The sequence below is a fragment of the Leptonychotes weddellii genome, chromosome 14 (genome assembly GCF_054177405.1).
Source record: "Leptonychotes weddellii isolate Sample4059 chromosome 14, ASM5417740v2, whole genome shotgun sequence".
Taxonomy (NCBI): Eukaryota; Metazoa; Chordata; class Mammalia; order Carnivora; family Phocidae; genus Leptonychotes; species Leptonychotes weddellii.
The window spans coordinates 20,172,355-20,189,985 of NC_138382.1; the positions used below are offsets into that span (position 1 = coordinate 20,172,355).

The 17,631-nt window shown below is 39.5% G+C and overlaps 1 long non-coding RNA gene across 1 annotated transcript in view; it reads right to left on the reverse strand.

Moving 5' to 3' along the window:
• Nucleotides 1-17,631, reverse strand: part of LOC115939984 (uncharacterized) — a 43,614-nt gene that overhangs the window by 16,264 nt on the left and 9,719 nt on the right. Inside the window, exon 3 of the long non-coding RNA XR_004074766.2 lies at nucleotides 8,582-8,701. This is a non-coding gene — a long non-coding RNA (uncharacterized LOC115939984). The remainder of the gene's footprint in view (nucleotides 1-8,581; nucleotides 8,702-17,631) is intronic.

Sequence of the window (17,631 nt, forward strand, 5' to 3'; positions counted from 1 at the left end):
GCGCTGTGAATTGTGCAAGACTGTTGAATCTCAGATCTGTACCTCTGAAACAAATAATGCAATATATGTTAAGAAAAAAAAAGAAGGTAGCAGGAGAGGAAGAATGAAGCAGGGGAAATCGGAGGGGTAGACGAACCATGAGAGACGATGGACTCTGAAAAACAAACTGAGGATTCTAGAGGGGAGGGGGGTGGGAGCATGGGTTAGCCTGGTAATGGGTATTGAGGAGGGCACATTCTGCATGGAGCACTGGGTGTTATGCACAAACAATGAATCATGGAACACTACATCTAAAACTAATGATGTAATGTATGGGGATTAACATAAGAATAAAAAAAAATAAATAAGCATTCCTGTGCCTCTAGCTTGCCAGGATCTTGCCAAGATGTCCAGTTAGGAGACCCATATTATAACTGAAAGCTCGGATGTAAATGCGTCTACATTTACGTTTATTTAGAACAATATGCATTCGATGGGCATATAATGTATTCATCTGTTATTCTCTGTGGGAAGGGGGACAAATTGGATCACTGTAACTACATCTGAATTATTACTATTAGAACTTAAAATGTAAGAGCAGAAAAGTATAAAACATAAAACCGTAATAGCAATGACTAAGATAAACTAAAGGCGTTTATATGCACATAAAAATTATTGGCACTGTGAAAAAAAAAAAAATCACTGGCCAACCATTTGAATTCAATCTCCAGTCCCCTTTCTCTCCCTCAAGGTGTGGAGCTAAAAATTCCAACCCCTTAATAAAGTGCATAGTCTTTCAGGCAGGGCCAGCCCCATCCTTGAAAGATCCAGGGGCTCACCTTGAGTCATCTTATTAGCATAAACTCAGGTGTGGTGGAGAGGGGCTGTTTAGGAATAACAAAAGGCACTCCTATCAGGAAAATTCCAAGAGTTTTTGAAGCTCTGTGACAGGAAGCAGGGACAAAGACTGATATCTTCTTTATTATTTCACACCATCTGAGACACATTTGCCAAATTGAGTTGAGTTGGCTACTTCCAAGTTCCCGTTAGTCACTTTATACAAATTAAATGAAAGGGTCTTCAATTCTAGGATTAAAATGCTCCCATTGGAAGTAATGGTCTTTAAGCTCTTCCTTGAATATTCATTTAAAACGCAGTTTAAATAATCCCCAATTGAAAGCCTGAATTTAAGTCCCTTTTTAACTAAGATGATAGGAGATGAATTCCACCACCCCAGATGGGCATTTAAGGCTTTAGAATATTTACTACTAGCATTTTTATATCACCTTTGAAGTTGCTATTGTAGGGATACCAGATAACTTTATGGCCAGATTCTGGGTGAATATACAGCCCTGCCAGCCAGAGTAAATATCAAGCACTTTGAGTTTTATCAGGGTAAGCACACAGTAGAATAAAACATTTCTTTGTGTATCTGACTAGTGTTGTTTTTAGCAATGAAAATGGAATGAGGATAGAGATGTACAGTTACTATGTTTCAGGGCTTGTATTGCTTTGATTAGAAGACAGAAAAGCTGCCAGGAAAGGTTTGCTTTTGTATGGAAGGAGAATTTAAGATAGATAGATGATAGGTAGATCCGTAGGTAAATGATAGACAGATATTTACATTTATAGATAGACATATATGTGCATATATATATAAAGGCATGTATTTGAATATACAGGGAGTCAGTGAGCTTTTTTTCTACAAAGGGACAAATAGTAAATATTTGAGGCTTTCTAGATCATACGGTGTCCATCGCAATTACTTAACTCTGCCATCGTAGTGGGAAACCATCCATAGACATTACATGAAGGAATAGTCATGGCTGTGTTCTAATATAGCTTTATTTATTAACCCTGAAATCTGGATTTTATTTAATTTTTATGTGTCACACAAGAATATTCTTCTTTTGATTTTTTCCAACTATTTAAAAACATAAAAACCTATTTTGCTCTCAGGCCATTGTTGCAGGCAATCTATGATGATGTCTCATTGCTCTGGTTGCATGATCTGAGTGAAAACTGCATGACCTGGAGCCTCTTCTTTTTCCCATTCTCCCTCCTCTATCTCATTCTTGAAAGACAAGATGGGCTTAATGGCAAATGTGCCCCAGATACTTCCAACATTGACTGTTCATGCTATTAATATCAAGGTAACATAGCTGGTGGCAGCTTCTTTCATTGATTCATAATTCATGTCCCCGTTAAAGGGTATCTGATCTGATGAGTTATACATATTTCACTCTGAATATGCTAATGGTGTCAGTTTATATCAAAATAAAACCACAACTTATTTCTTTCTTGACTAGGGAATTAAGGGAGAAAATGCCTCCATTGGGGGTGAGTGGGAAATCCCAAGGCCTGGAAAATACCTCTGACTCTGAAAGATCAAATCCTGTTCAAATCACAATCAAACTGCCTCTTAGAGATTATGCCCAAGTCAGTGGTGAGTGTCCTCTGGTAATATGGCAGTATCTCTTATGTACCAGCTTCATAGAGTTTCAAGCTTTGCAAATATATTTCAGGAAGTGGTTGTATTTTTTAAAGCAATTTTTAAAATTCTCTGTTTAAGTGAATAGGTTCATCAATCAGAAAGCCCAAAGTCAGGTGAAAAAAAGGGCAATTTTTTTATTGTTATTAAAGTAGGTGAAATAATATCTGAGGCCTGAGGCTCAATTTGTGAAGAGCATGATCCACGGGACTCCTGTTCAAGGTAGGCAGCTGCTGAGATACTTCAAAAGATCATCTTTATTGCAGAACAATTGCCTGACCCAGTTTCCTGGTCAGCAACATGCTTTTGTAGAAACTTCAGGAGCTGATGAAAAAGCTCAGCAAAGTTAGCATGTGTACTTTCATCTAGGGCTACTGGGAGGAGAACTATGAAAACGTTTTTAGGTCCCTTGGATTTAGCACTGCCAGGCTATGGCCATAGGAGCAAAGAATGAAACAAAAGACATGAGCCTGTTTTAAAAGACGGTGTCTAATTTCTTGGCAAATGTCCTTGCTATTAGGGTTTGTAGGACACAGAGGTCTTTCTATATTCGTAGTCTTTTGCCTATCAAAACATTTTGATATTGTAATAAAATCCTACTGTAAAGTACATTTTGACCATTGACTAAGGATTCACTGCCTCGGTATAAAAAGATATTCTTCTACCCAGTCTTATGTCTCCTTGAAAAACAATTCTTGGTGCATAAGCATCTAAACAATATTTAATTTGGAATCCTGACATGCATCATAAAACTAACATAAAGAGCAACAATGTATGTTTTAATGATTTCAAAGGGGAAAACACATTTCCACAAATGGCTCTAAGTTAAGTTCCATTCATTGCATTCTGGAAAATATGACATCTTTAAGCAAAGAGCTCTTTAGCTTTTTATTTTAAGCATCTGTGTACTTACATTTATCAGCAAAAAGAATCTTTCAAAAGAGCTATTCGGTTTTAGAATTTCCTCTTTCAGTTTTTTTTTTCTTCCTTAGGTTCATTTTAGAGAATGTCATTTTAATTCATTTTTAACCCTACTTTTTGTAGTATTAGTTTCCTAGGCTGCTGTAACAAAGTACCAAAAACTAAGTGGTTTAAAAAAATGGAAAACTACATCTCACAGTTCTAAAAGCTTAAAATCCCAAATCCAGGTATCTGTAGGGCCATGCTCTCTTTGATGACTCTAGGAGATGATCCTTCCTTGTATCTTCTAGCTTCTGGTGTTTTCCAGCAGTCCTTGGTGTTTCTTTTCTTGTAGATAGCTCAGTACAGTCACATGGCCATTTTCTCCCTATGTACCTTCACTTGGTCTTCCCTCTGTGCATTTTGTCTCTGTGTCCAAACTCCCCCTCTTTATAAGGATGCCAGTCATATTGAATTAGGGCCAATCATAATGACTTGATTACCCCTCTAAAGCCCTATGTCCAAATAGGTTGCATTCTGAGGTACAGGGAGTTAGGACTTCAATGTATCTTTGGGGGGGGACACAATCAACCTATAACACTTGCATTGTTATGAACATAATATAATGTTAAATAACAAAAATAATAATATTTGCAGAGTCTGACTGAGAAAATTCAGCAGCACTAAAGAAGGTGACAGGGTCCTTAAGTCATTTCCAGCTGTCTTACACCTTCACAACTTGGGGTGTCTGCTCACAAATATAGCTTAGTCCAGCTCATCCCAAGCTAACTGTAGGAGGGGATGGAGGGGATAGGTCTGGATCTCTTTCTGGCAGAACTTTTCCTCAAGGTTCCTAATAAAATATCTGGACATTCATTCTGACCCTCTGAGAATTCACTTCAAGGCCCTCCAGGTCCACCAGCCACAGTACCCTACAAATGAGCTAGCACCAGTGGAGTAGAGCAGTCCACACTGCAACTCTTCTATGACTCCTCTGATGAGGCATCACTCCTAGCCCGTGCTGGGGCAGTGGGAGACACTATGTCCCACAGATCCATTAAGCCTTTGGCATATGAGTGTTGGGAAAATTAGTTTCAAACAGAGATAAATATCAGAGCCTAGAGCAGTGGTTTTCAATGTGAATCACCTGTAGAGTTCTGAAAAAGATCTTGGTTGCTGGTCTTCACCCCCATGCTTGTAACTGGGTTGGGTTACTGTGCCATCAGAGCCTGAGTATTTTAAAGCTCCCCACATCTTACTAATTTGCAGCCAAAGGTGAGAACAGCTGATCTAGCAGTGTTCCTCAGACATTAATATATCTAGGAATCACCTAGGGATCTTGTTAAAACACAGATCTGATTCCACGGGTCTGGGATGGGGCTTGAGTTTCTGCATTTCTCCCAGGGGATGCCATTGCTGTTGACCCACTGACCACACTTTGAATAGCCAGGATCTAGAGAGCTGGTTCTCAAACTTGGCTGCACAATGGGGTATCCAGCAGAGGTATACAAACTACTGACACTTGGGTTTCACCTCCAATGATTCTGATTTGGTCAGGGGTACTGTGTGAGCTTCAGGGTTTTTAAAAGCTTCCTATGTCATTCTAAAGTGCAGCCCAGTATGGGAACCACTGTAATTGAAAAAAACAGTCTTCAGCTGTTTCTGGCAATCCAACAGTGTGAGTAGGTGGGCTACATTGGGCATCACCTTCAACAGCAGGATCAGCAAACAGATACACCTCCCCTCCAAAGCTATGAACACAAGTGTACCCATGCTGGGCAAGGGAAGGTCAAACCAGTGAGTACCAAGAAAGGTGCCTAGATAATCCTGATGTTCTACTTTTAGGTTTCTACCCAATATTCATTCCCTTACCATTGCTATATGCTCATTAATACACTGACAACTGTCCTAGTGATCTCAAGCATTCTCCCTGAGTCATGCTTAGGGTCCATTACTAATTGCCTTTCTCTTCCATGTCCCCGCTTCCCCCATAGAGAGAAGGCTGGCTGGACCTATGGGCTCTCTGCAGGGAAGAAAGACTGGCTAAGTTCCCAGGGAGAGTGGCACCTAATGGACCAGTTCACTTGTTAGGCACATAGAAGGGTGTCAAAGTGTGAGAGGTAAAACTAGTGAGAAAGGAGGAAAGAGAATAGTTTAAAGTGATTTTATTACACTGTGTTCACCAGTGGGGTGAGTGAGGGGAATATTAGTCTCCAGGGGAAATCTTTAATAGAATTGATAAGGATCACAAATGCATTCATGGCAAATGCAAAGTGCTCCTAAGCCTTACTTCAAGGCTTGTGCAGCATAAAAACAAAGGTTGTACAAGGAACCAGGAATTTGTGCATAACATATTTTTTAAAGTTCTTATTCATTTATTTATTTGAGACAGTGCGAGTTGGGGGAGGGGCAGAGGGAGAGGGAGAGAGAGAATCTCAAGCAGACTCTGCGTGGAGTGCGGAGCCTGATGGGGGGCCTGATCCCAAGACCCTGAGATCATGCCCTGAGCCCAAATCAAGAGTCAGATGTTTAATTGACCAAGCCACCCAGGTGCCCCTGTGCAAAACAAATTTTTAAGGACAGGTGATGGGGTATCAACAGGCAGAAGTGAGAAAGCAGACAAGGCTGGTTCTGGGGGATGGTGTTAAAAGAGATTAATTAAATCTCCTTTATCGTGGTCAGCCAAGGGCTTCTTTAGTCCACCTGAGAGCTGAAACAAGCTTTTGTAACAGCAGTCAGGACTGCTGGAACAGACCTGACCCCCAGTAATGAAGGCTGAATACTCCCCACCACCAGCAGCACCACCAGGATGGCATGACCATATATCCAGTCCTAATTTACACATGTTGTCCCAACATCTGGTGCAGTTTGGCATTTTAGCACTCTCATTGTGTTTGGGTTTGGACAAGAAGTAGTCACCCGTCAAATGGTAGACTATATGTTACAGGCCAAATTGTGTCCCCCTAAAATTCATGTGTTGAAGCCTCTGCTTGAGTCATGTCTACTAACATCCCATTAGCCAAATCAGACCACAAGATCAAGCTCAAAGTCAAGGATGATTAAATATACTCCACCAACCACAGCCATGGTAATGGTGTGAATATACAATAGTATTTAAAGGGGAGTGAAAAATTACATTAATTATTTGATCTATCACACTTAAGTTCTATCAGTGTATTTTTAGAGGTTGACTGGCCATGGACTTAGTCTTAATAAGTGAACTTCAGACTAGGGACTTACCATTAAGCATATCTAGAATAACTGTCTAGACAACATACTATGAAGTAGTCACTTCCCATTGCTGAGCCTTAGTTTCCATAAAAAAAAATAAATCTTCTAACTAGATTGGCAATTATAGCAACCACTTGGCCCAGAAAATGTTTTGTTTATTTGTTTAATTAGTTGCAAATATTTCAAAGGATTTCACATTAAAATCCAGTTTCTCTCAATAAACTGGAGACTCTGACAACAATGTGCATCAAGACAACAATCACCAGGACTAGAGTTGCATTTCCCCCTTTAGATGTCTGCCCTTTCCTAATGCCACAGTCCACAAGGCAACTTCTGTCAGTTAGGCTATGTGCTTACCTTCTAATTGAGCTTGGAACCCCAATCTAGAGTGTCCAGCTACAACATTCTGAGATTCTAAATTGAGACAGGTTATACTCCCAATACATGCTCTTCAAACAGTCTCTGTGTTTGGCAGTGTTTAAGTTTGGGGTGAAGTTCTTACTACAATTTTAGCCTTGCACATAAAAATCTATTCTTAACACCCTTTATTCAGTCAGAAGGAAATGCTTTCTGAGTCACCAGTGCTCCAGGTTTCTGTGCAGGGATGTTCTCTTAAGGGTTGAAAGCTGTGTGGCACTAATGGCATCCTGTTTGGGGACTAGTTGGGAGCTTATCCTGAATAGAAACACAGCTTTTCTTCCCACACAGCTTCCTCCATCCATTGGTTGTTTCAAAAGAATCATATCCAACCAGCTGCCCTACCACTGGAAACAGCTTGTCTTCAGGACCAGCTACATTGATGAGTGGGCTTTTGGGCATGCTCTGCTCCCCCACACTTTATCACAATGAGCAAAGCTCTATGAGGGGTGTCTCTCACAAGAGAACCTCAAAGAAAAGTTGTCAGAAGCTGGAAATAAAACAATATACAAGAACTCTGTGGCAAAAGTTGAGAGATTGAAAGATAAGTGATTTTGTTATGGTTGTTTATTGGTTTGGCTGGGCAGCTGCCCTAGAAGACTGAAAGGAGCAAATGAAGAGAGTCCCAGGAGCAATACATGAAAGAGAGCATGAGAACTGTAGAAAGTGAGAAACCTAGGAAAGCCAGAAGTACCATGAAAAATAGCTAAAGAAAGAGATTCTATCCATCTTCCCTGCTTTGACCCATTTGAACACTGAAAAGTATCCTTAGGTGAGGGCACCCTTACTGGGGCTTGAAATAACATTTGCAAAGTCTTTTGTAGTTAAATACATTCATACATTTTTATCTCATTTAACCTTTTTAAAATGTCTGATCTTATTTTTTTTTTTTTGTTACTCCTAGAAAATCCTATTTTTGGCTGGACTCAGACTTAGATATAAAAGCTCTCAAAAAGGACAGTTATGTCTCTTGGCAATCTCTTCCTGGTATTTTTCTTTGGCCTCCCTCATTCTCTTGTCCAAAAATTTATCAAATTCTGCAGCCCTGCCCTTATTTTTCTTAGTATACCATTTCTTCAGAGCAATTTACTGACGTTTGTGTTGTAGGACAAGTGGAGTAACAAAACACTGAATCTTGAACAGCTTAGCCCTGGGTTTCTTACCTTCTTTGTGCAGGGGCTTTCTTATAACACACCAGTGGGCATCATCCTCTTTAGAGAGATTGAAAATTTGCAAATTCTGCTAGTTCTTTTGGGACCCCAGTGACAAGGCACAGTATATCATAGTATCAGTCAGTGCAGGGATAGAAACGTTTTTGTTTTTTTTAAACAATAACCAAGCTGAGAACACTCAGATTGGTATCTACAATGAAACCTTGGACAGATTTGTGCTTCCTTTCTCCAGTTCTCCTTGGTCTACAATAGGAATGCCCCTACTCGGTGATAAGCAGTCGTAGCTATGGTCAAGACAGCCTACTTCATGGGGAAACCTTGTTTGCTGATCTGGACCATATATTCTTTCCACTCTTCACTAGAGCATCAGCAGCAACTTCTGTGTCCATACCTTTCTCATAAAGATATGAAGTTTCCATTCATCATCCACTTCAATGAGTTTCCGGCAGCTGGTGACTGGGAAGAAGATTTTCAACTTCACCCTGAAACAGCTGATCATCTCCAAGATGCCCTGAAAAGGAGATGGTCCCATTTCATTTTTACTACAGTCCTTTACTGTACATCATTATCTCTCTTTATACATGAGAAACAGAAGCAGACAGAGAGATTTTTCTCAAAATTGTTCATTCCATAAATGGTAGAAACAAGATTAGAAACTCTTTCTCTGCTGCCCCAGACCATGCTCCTTCCACTGCATGAACCTGCCATCTTTCGACAAATGGGTGGGGATGGAACCAAGCCTAAAACTGTTAAAACACTTGCCAAAATTCACACAGCTACTAAATAGCAAAGCCAGGATTTGAAGCCAGTCTTTCTGACTCCAGGCCCTAAATTCTTAAGCACTTTGATGACTAGGATTTCTAAATCTTTCCACATAGGTAGATATCAATCTGGAGCTTAAATATATCCTGGGGAGGGAATTATATACATTTATAACTATTGAGAGAAAATAAAGGAAGAATTATTAATATTCCTAATTAAAATGAATCCTCCTGGCATACACAGCCACTAAGTAAGCAGGTATAGTTTAAGGAAAGAGCCAGGAGCCTCTGTGTGTACTCCAACACTCTGTGTGTGTGTGTGTTGTATGTGGTATTGTGTGTGTGTGTGTGGATGTGGATGTAGGAAGGGAGCTGAGGTGCTCTGATGGAAACAGGGGTGCTGAGGTCAGGAGACACACCTGGGTCTGATACCTGATGGACAAACACAGGCAGGTCAGATTAGTGCAGTAGAAAGGAAGGTCCAAGGTCCATTAAGATCAGAAACCAAGAACTAGGGTATAAATTTATGATCATAACCAAAGTTGGAGAGAATGCTCTACGTACTATTTTGTAAACATTTTGTTTTCTACTTTGTGGATGAAGAAACTGAGGTTGAGAAAATGTAGACACGTTGCCCAGTGCCAGAGTCAGAACGTGGCAGAACAAAGATTCAAACCGCAAATGTCTGGGTCCTCAAGTAGCAAGATGAAGGCAAGGCACTTCCCTGTGCAGGAGGGTTCAGATGAATCTAGGCTATTAGGAAATTTACCAAGGCTCAGTGAAGGCAGAGGGCCAATTTCCCTTAGCATGGCCTTCAAAAGGAAATACATCCAGCATCCTACAGTCACATTCTGGGAGAGGAGAGAGCACTTGTTTTTAAATGAAGCCACTTAAATTTCAGGATAAGAAGACACAGAGAACTAAACAGTAGATTAAAAGCTTTACTATCTTGGGGGGGAATGTTCAAACTATTCAGGCAAAAAAAAAAAAAGAAGGAAAGAAGGGAAGGTGTGGCGGAAGAAAAGGAGCAAGCAACAGTGAAAGGGAGGAAGAAAGGGGTAAAATGAAGGAAAAAAGGAAAAGATGGACAGAGAAAAGAAAGGAAGGAGGGAGAAGGGAATGAAAGAAAAAGAGTGAAATGTTAAAGGACATGGGGCCACCATATATTAGAGCCCTGAGCAGTGAATCTATAGACAGCTGTCACTGAAGGTTATTTTCAGATACTGAAATTAAATATACCCTTATCTTTTGTGCCCCTGTAGATCATGAGTTCTGGAGATCATGGTCTACAATACATACACAATTTTGATAATTCTCCAAGGACTTAGAACAATACTGTGCATACAGTGGGTGTTGAATAAATAAAAGGTTGACATTGATTGATAGTCTCTTCCCTAAAGGAAATTTATCTCCAATTCAAATCTCCAGCATAACACTGAGCAAGGTTAATCTTCATATCCCCACAGATGGAGACTAATGGGATAGGCCTAAGTAGGCAGAAGTGCATCAGGAAACCAAATTGGGAAATGATAGCTATTGTCACCCAGGGAATTGCCAAAAATGGATGTCACTCATGACCCCCAGCTCTAATGTCTGAACACTTTTTTCCCTGCAGATACAAACAGACTGGTGAAAGAATCCTGACCAAAATGAAAAATGCATATAAACAAAGTTTTAACAAATTATTGAAAACTGACTTTAGGGGCACCTGGGTGGCTCAGTTGGTTAAGCATCTGCCTTTGGCTCAGGTCATGATCCCAGGGTCCTGGGATCCAGCCCCACATCGGCAGGCTCCCTCTGCTTCTCCCTCTCCCTCTGCCTGCCCCTCCCCCTGCTTCTGCTCTCTCTCTCTCTGTCAAATAAATAAATAAAATCTTAAAAAGAAAAGAAAACTGACTTTAGCAAGTTTGTCACAAACAACTCTTAGTTATGAAAAATCTTAGTTTCTGAAAGATGGCAGCTGCCAAAATGCTAAAGGAAGGTGACGGGCACTTCCTCCTCGCCATCCTCAGACCAAATCTCAGTCAAAACACTGCCATACGCGCACACAAGTATTGAACAAATGCACATCAGCAAAGTGGTTCAGGTCCTCTGTAAACAAACATCCATTAGCAGGCTGACTCTAAGCTCATACAACCTGCTCTGTAAACTTGAAGAAGCCCTAACTCTTTGTCCTTTCAGGGACTCCTGAACACTTTAGCCAGTCCGCGCATCTTAATTATCATTCATTTCACCAATGAGAGCCCATTTCTAATACCCAGTATGCTGACTAGAAGTTGCCAGTTTCTCCAAAAAGCATTTATTTCTAATATTCATTATGCCAGTTAACAAATAAGGACATAGTATCCCTATGCCCCATGCCTTTAATAGTTACCTCTGAAGTGTGGCTTTTGTTATATAATGTTAGATGATCACCCCTGAAGTGTGGATTCCTATTTATAACAACTGACTAACCCTTGAGTAGTAAGACCAGCACTCATGTTTATATTATACTAGCTTTGTGTTGAATACTTTACAGTATATAACAAACAACATAACATAAATGATGAGCCATATTAAAATACTCTCCTTTTCTCTTTAAAAATAATGATTTTAATAATTGGCAAGTAAAATACATTCCAATATTTACATTATATATTTTAATATTTTCTTCTTCTTGAATGGGAGAGAATATAAAAGACATAATTGCCTATTATTCATATAAACACAAGAAAACCCAACCCAGCCACTCCAAGATAATTTCATACCCTGTGACTTATACAACATTTTGAGCAGCAACTTTCATCCTTGTCTTTTCAGTTGAGGGAACACACATCAACGGGAGTCACTCTGCTTTCTAATTTCTAGGTGTGGCTCAATCCCCAAGTCCACAGGCTGAGGAAAGTCCATAGTCCTCCACAAGACTGTTGTAAACTCCCATAGGGCCTTATAGTTTTATGTCCCCTTAGGCTCTTGCAGGTACATGAAGCTGTATGCCTGGACTCACTGTAGTTCAACTTATGGGTCTCACCCACCCATGTATCCCAAACCTTTTCTCATCACCTGACCCTAAAATGGAAGTCAGCTCCTTTCACTGATTTTCAGAATATGCTCACATGCATTTTCTTATTTACTCACTCACTCATTCATTCACTCACTCACTCATTCCGTGTCTTTACTGAAGGTTTGGTAAAATTGAGATGATTTATTTCCAAATACAAAACTCTAAAATTTAAAAAGAAAACTACTTATTTTGGCTATTCTACCACACAGACTGATGTCCCACATCCAGTTGCTTACTGGTCCTCTGCTATAGTGGAATTACTGGTTTTATGACATATTAGTTACATTATTTTGTAGAGCAGGGTTCCATACTGTTCTTCAAAGTCTGTCTTCCCTCAACCCCAGTGCTTTCAAATTTTGCACCTTTGGGTGGTTTGATTTTTCCAATAACACAAGACTTTTCACAATTGGGAGGAACAACAAACAGCAAAGGTCTTCAGCATAATGGCCATTTTAAAACCATATTATGTGTGAGAAAGAAATACCAGGAGCATTCAAATCACAGGACAATTATCTAGAAATCTCTAATACACATTTTTTCTTTTTTTTTTTTAAGATTTTATTTATTTATTTGACAGAGAGAGACACAGCGAGAGAGGGAATACAAGCAGGGGGAGTGGGAGAGGGAGAAGCAGGCTTCCTGCTGAGCAGAGAGCCCGATGCGGGACTCGATCCCAGGACTCTGGGATCATGACCTGAGCCGAAGGCAGATGCTTGACTGAGCCACCCAGGCACCCCTCTAATATACGTTTTCTAACTTTCAATCTCTGAGTCATTTACATAAGAACTATTATCCAGGAAGGGTCATTTCTCCATTCTTCTCCTCTAATGTTGGAAGAGTACGTTATTTTTTCCACATCTAATTTTGTGATACATGACCTTTCTTCAGTTTTCTAGAGAAGAAGAGATTATTTTATTTCCTACATGATGGAGATCTTATTCTCCCAGAGACAACCTTTCTCATTCTATTCAACTCTCTGAAGATGAAAAACTAACCCTTTGAGATTATAAAAATAATCCACAGGTATGTTTATATTCCCCCTGGGGTCTGGATTATAAGGTGACAGAGAAAGAGGTTGGCATATTTATTACCAATAAATTTCTCATGTTTGTTCCCTTTATTATTATAAAAAAGATAAATCTGAGGTCCATTTGCCTATCCAAATGCAAATGAGGGAAATGTGGGTGGGCCCCTGTGTCTTCTGATGCCTGAGTACTGCAGAAACCAGAGAGCTCTAACCCAAGAAGCATGGGCAAGCATGTTTGCTTCCAGAGCAGTCCTGCCCAGATGCATGTGAGAAGTTTGGGAAGCATGAGTTGCCTAAAACTGTACTTTTGACTGTGTAGGAATATGTTTTGTGAAAGATAAGCAGCAATGAAATAGCAAATCTATAGCAGCACTACTTCTCAAACTCTAATGTATAAAGGAATTAGCTGGGATCTTATTAAAATATAGTTTCTGATTCATCAGGTCTAAGATGGGGCCAAGAGTCTGCATTTCTAACAAGCTCCCAGGTGATGTCAAATGCTGCTGGCCCAAGACATTAGAAACAAGTGGAAATCCTTGTATGGATTCCAGAAGACATTCTAAATACAAGATATCTTGAGTTTTAGTTCAATGTTACTAAAGACCTCAAAACTATATATATATTTTTAAATGTCTGGATGAAGTCAAACTGTTTTAAATTTTTTTGTGGAAGTAAATAGCATACCTAAAGAGTGAGGAAATCATGTTTCATGGATTTTTCACAGAGCCATTTAACCACCATCCAGACAAAAAAAGAGCGCATTACCAGCATCCCTGAAGCCTCCTCACACCCACATCTAAATCACTACTCTTCCCCTCCCCCTTCTCGAAGGCAACCACCATCCTGACTCCTGTAAGCAAGATTGGTTTTGCTTCTTGTAAACTTCAGAAAACAAAATTATGCACTAAGTACTCTTGTTTCTGGCTTCATTCACCATTATATTTGTGTTATTCATCCACAATATTGTATGAGGTTTGTTAGGTTTCATTCCTCTGTGCCAGGGTTCAGCAAACTTTTTCTTTAAAGAGCCAGATAGTAAATAGTTTTAGTTTTGACTGTCGAAAATACCCAACTCTGCTACTGTAGCATAAAGACAGCCCTAGACAATCCAGAAACAAATAGACCTGGCTCTGTTCCAGTTAAACTTTATTTACAAAAGCAAGGTCATAGTTTACTGACCCCTTCTCTATTGCAGTCCATCCTAAGTATTTATCATAATTTATGTCTCCATTTCCTTTTAATGAGCATATTAGTTTTCTATTGCTGCTGTAACAAATTATCACAAATTAAGCATCTTAAAGCAAAACAAACTTACTATCTCCCACTTCTGTAGGTCAAAGTCTGGGTGGGCTCAACTAGTTCCTCCCCTCTAGGTCTCACGAGGCTGAAATCAAAGTATCAGTGGGCCTGGGATCTTATCTAGAGGCTCTGGGAAAGAAATTGCTTCCCAGCTCATTCTGGTAGTTGGAAGAAGTTGGATCATTGTCATCATAGGACTGAAGTCCCTGTTTCCTTGTTGGCTGTCAACTGGAAGCTGCCTTTAGCTCCTCAAGGTCTCTCTTTAGTCCCTGTACACGGACCCCTCCATCTCAGAACCAGAAACAACACAGCAAATCTTTCTCACACTTGGAATCTCTCTTCCAGAGGCTTCATTTTTTTATGATTTACATTTAAATGTATAATCTTCCTCAACTGGTTTAGGGTATGGTATGAAGGAGTAATGAAGAATTACTCTTTTTTTTTTTTCCCATCTGGATATCCAACTGACCCAGCATGTTTATTGATAAGATTGTCCTATACTCCACGGCTCTGTAGTGTCAAACTGTAATAAGTCAGTGGCCATGTATACGTGAGTTTATGTTTGGACTACTTGTTCCATTGGTCTAGTTCTCTGTCCTTCCACTACTAATGACTATTGCTTTATTACAAGCTATCTGATAGTGTAAGTCTTTGAATTTTGCTCTTTGAGATTGTGAGTCTGGCGGAGTTTGACCTGAGACTGATTTTGATTGGCACGTGCCACCTGGTAGGGAGGCTGTGAGCGTGGCTTCCATGTACCTCTAACTACTGGAACTACCAATGCTCACTGTAAAGAACCTAGGATTCACTGTATGAATTAATTAGTTTGCTATGCATTGCTAGGTAATTTTGAACTTTATCCTGAAGGCAAACAGGAGTCAGTAAAACAATTTATGCAAGCAATTAGATTTTTAATTGCTTTTTAATAAAGAAGTTAGGTGAGAACAACATGGTTAAATTTTATTTTAAACAAATACACTAATAATCATAAAGAAGATGGGTGGTGAATCTGGAGTTTATTGAAGCAGTTAGGTCTAGAGATGACAGGACCCTGAGATGGGCTGGTGACAGTGGTGGTATAGGAAGGTGGTACAGGTGAAAAAAGATTCAGTGGATGCTACTTGGAGATTAATTATAACTGGAGTGTTGACTCCAATAATGAGGGACATGGTACCTAGCCAATACTACTGACAAAGAATTCAGGAAAAGTTATGTATAAAGATAATGGGTTGAGTATTGAGTACATAGAGATTAAGTTGCCTGCAACCTATCTAAATGGGAACATTTATCAGAGAGAAAGAGGGGCTGGTGCTCAGCAGAAAATCAAAGCTGGAAATAGGTTGGGGGGAATTTTCTGCATTTAGATAATAATTGAAGCTATGACTAAATCAGATCATCAAGCAAATGTGTACAAAGCAAGCAGAAAAGAGTCCTGTGAATAGAATCTTGGTGAATTTCAACATATCTGTCAGACACGCTAACAGAGAGAGAAAGAGAATGACTTGTTTTAGAAGTGGAGAGGGAATCAGGAACAATGATCTTAGATCCACCTCCTGTTACAACTTACTCTACAATTATAGAACTATTGCATCTCTACATAGCAACTAACTGCTCTACTTAAAATACATAATATTGTATAGAAAAAATATTGACCTTGTCTTTGTCCTTTCCAAAAGAATTCATTAAAATAGTTTTTCTGTAGTTGAAGCATTACCTATGATGTTAATCAAATTATATGACCACACCAGAGATTAATTGACGAGGAATGATAATAATTTTTGTGATGCAGTGAGGTAGCCTCATTTTAATTAAAAACCAATAATGACAGAGAAATGGGGAGGAAAAATTTTCAGCTGGAATCATGTGCTCAGGACTACAAAGAATAACAGAGACTTTTCTTGGAGCATGGAGATAGTTAAGGGGAGATGGTTAGACTGAGAGGGAGTTGGTGTATCCCTATCTTCAATCCAGGATTCTATATGCACGTATTGGTAAACACTGGATATTTCCAGCCTCTGATGATGATGTTGGGAGTTCCTAGTGATCTCCCTGCAGTTTCCTAGCAGGGTCTCTACAATGAAATGCCTGCAATGTGGATAAAAGTGAAAAGCAAGGCATGCTGGGACAGGAAAGCCACTCTGCCAGCCAAGCTGTCCTCAACCTGTGAAGAGTCTGTTGCCCTTTGGGCTCATGAACACAACAACCAAAGGCCATCAGTTCATGGGTTCCATGTTCATTTCATCCAGTAAAGGAGTTGCTTCATCCACAGGGCAGCAAAACAATATAAAATTAGAGGAGGGAATCAAATCAATAGTCAGTCCAGCAGGAGACAGTGAGTGTTCTCCTTTGAGCTGTTAGCAGGTGCACTGGGTGAATACAGATAAGTTGATAAATGGCTGATTCGATAGACTGGTAGCAAACACATGCTTTGCCAGAGATGACTTTTTAAGTCACCATACATCAAACAGACAGTGTCAGCCTTTGAGGATAAACCTGTGAAGCCTTGTTGTGCTCTTTGAACTACCTCTGAGACCCAGAGACTGAAAAGGGGCCTGAGTGTTCCTCTGAATCCATTGGGAGGATTGAGAGCTTCAAAGAGGAGCGCCATCATATCCAAGGGGAAATACATTGATTGAAAGAACCAGTGTGAAATAGTCTTTAATAATTACCAGAAAGCTGGAATCGACTGGTGTTTTGCTGAGCTATATTTTATCTTTATTGGATTAACTGTGACACAGTAGGTTATGTCAAAGGGAATCTGCATGAATATTAAAAGTAAATGTGGTGTGAATAATAGATAACTTACATTAGATGCACCAGCATGCAGTAATTTTTATTCACCTACATAATTAGATTAAAACAAATCTGCTGAATAAAATACATTGTCTTACTATAATCTGGTTTGAAAATATCCAAAAGTTATGGCCATAAGGATGTTTGCTGGTATTTTACATATAAATACATAATTCACCCTAAGAAATGTTTTCCAAAAGGTCCCTGGTAGCTACAAGAGTGGGTGAGAGTGAATATTAATAGTGTGAAGCCAGTAAGAAATACCCTTAAGGTCAAATAAGACTTCCACAATGTTGATACCAGAGTAAAACCACCAACATGTAACTTTTTTGTTCATCTCTGGGAAACTATGAGGAATAGTAAATTACCTAGGAAAATTAACCTCCAAAAGCCCTTACCTGCAAACTAAAAGACCGCCATGATTATTTTCAGATGCCTATTTTCCTTTGTCTAACTCTAGATCTGCAAGATAAACTTATTTTTAAATCAAGCTACATTCCTCTTTTGGGCTGGAGAAA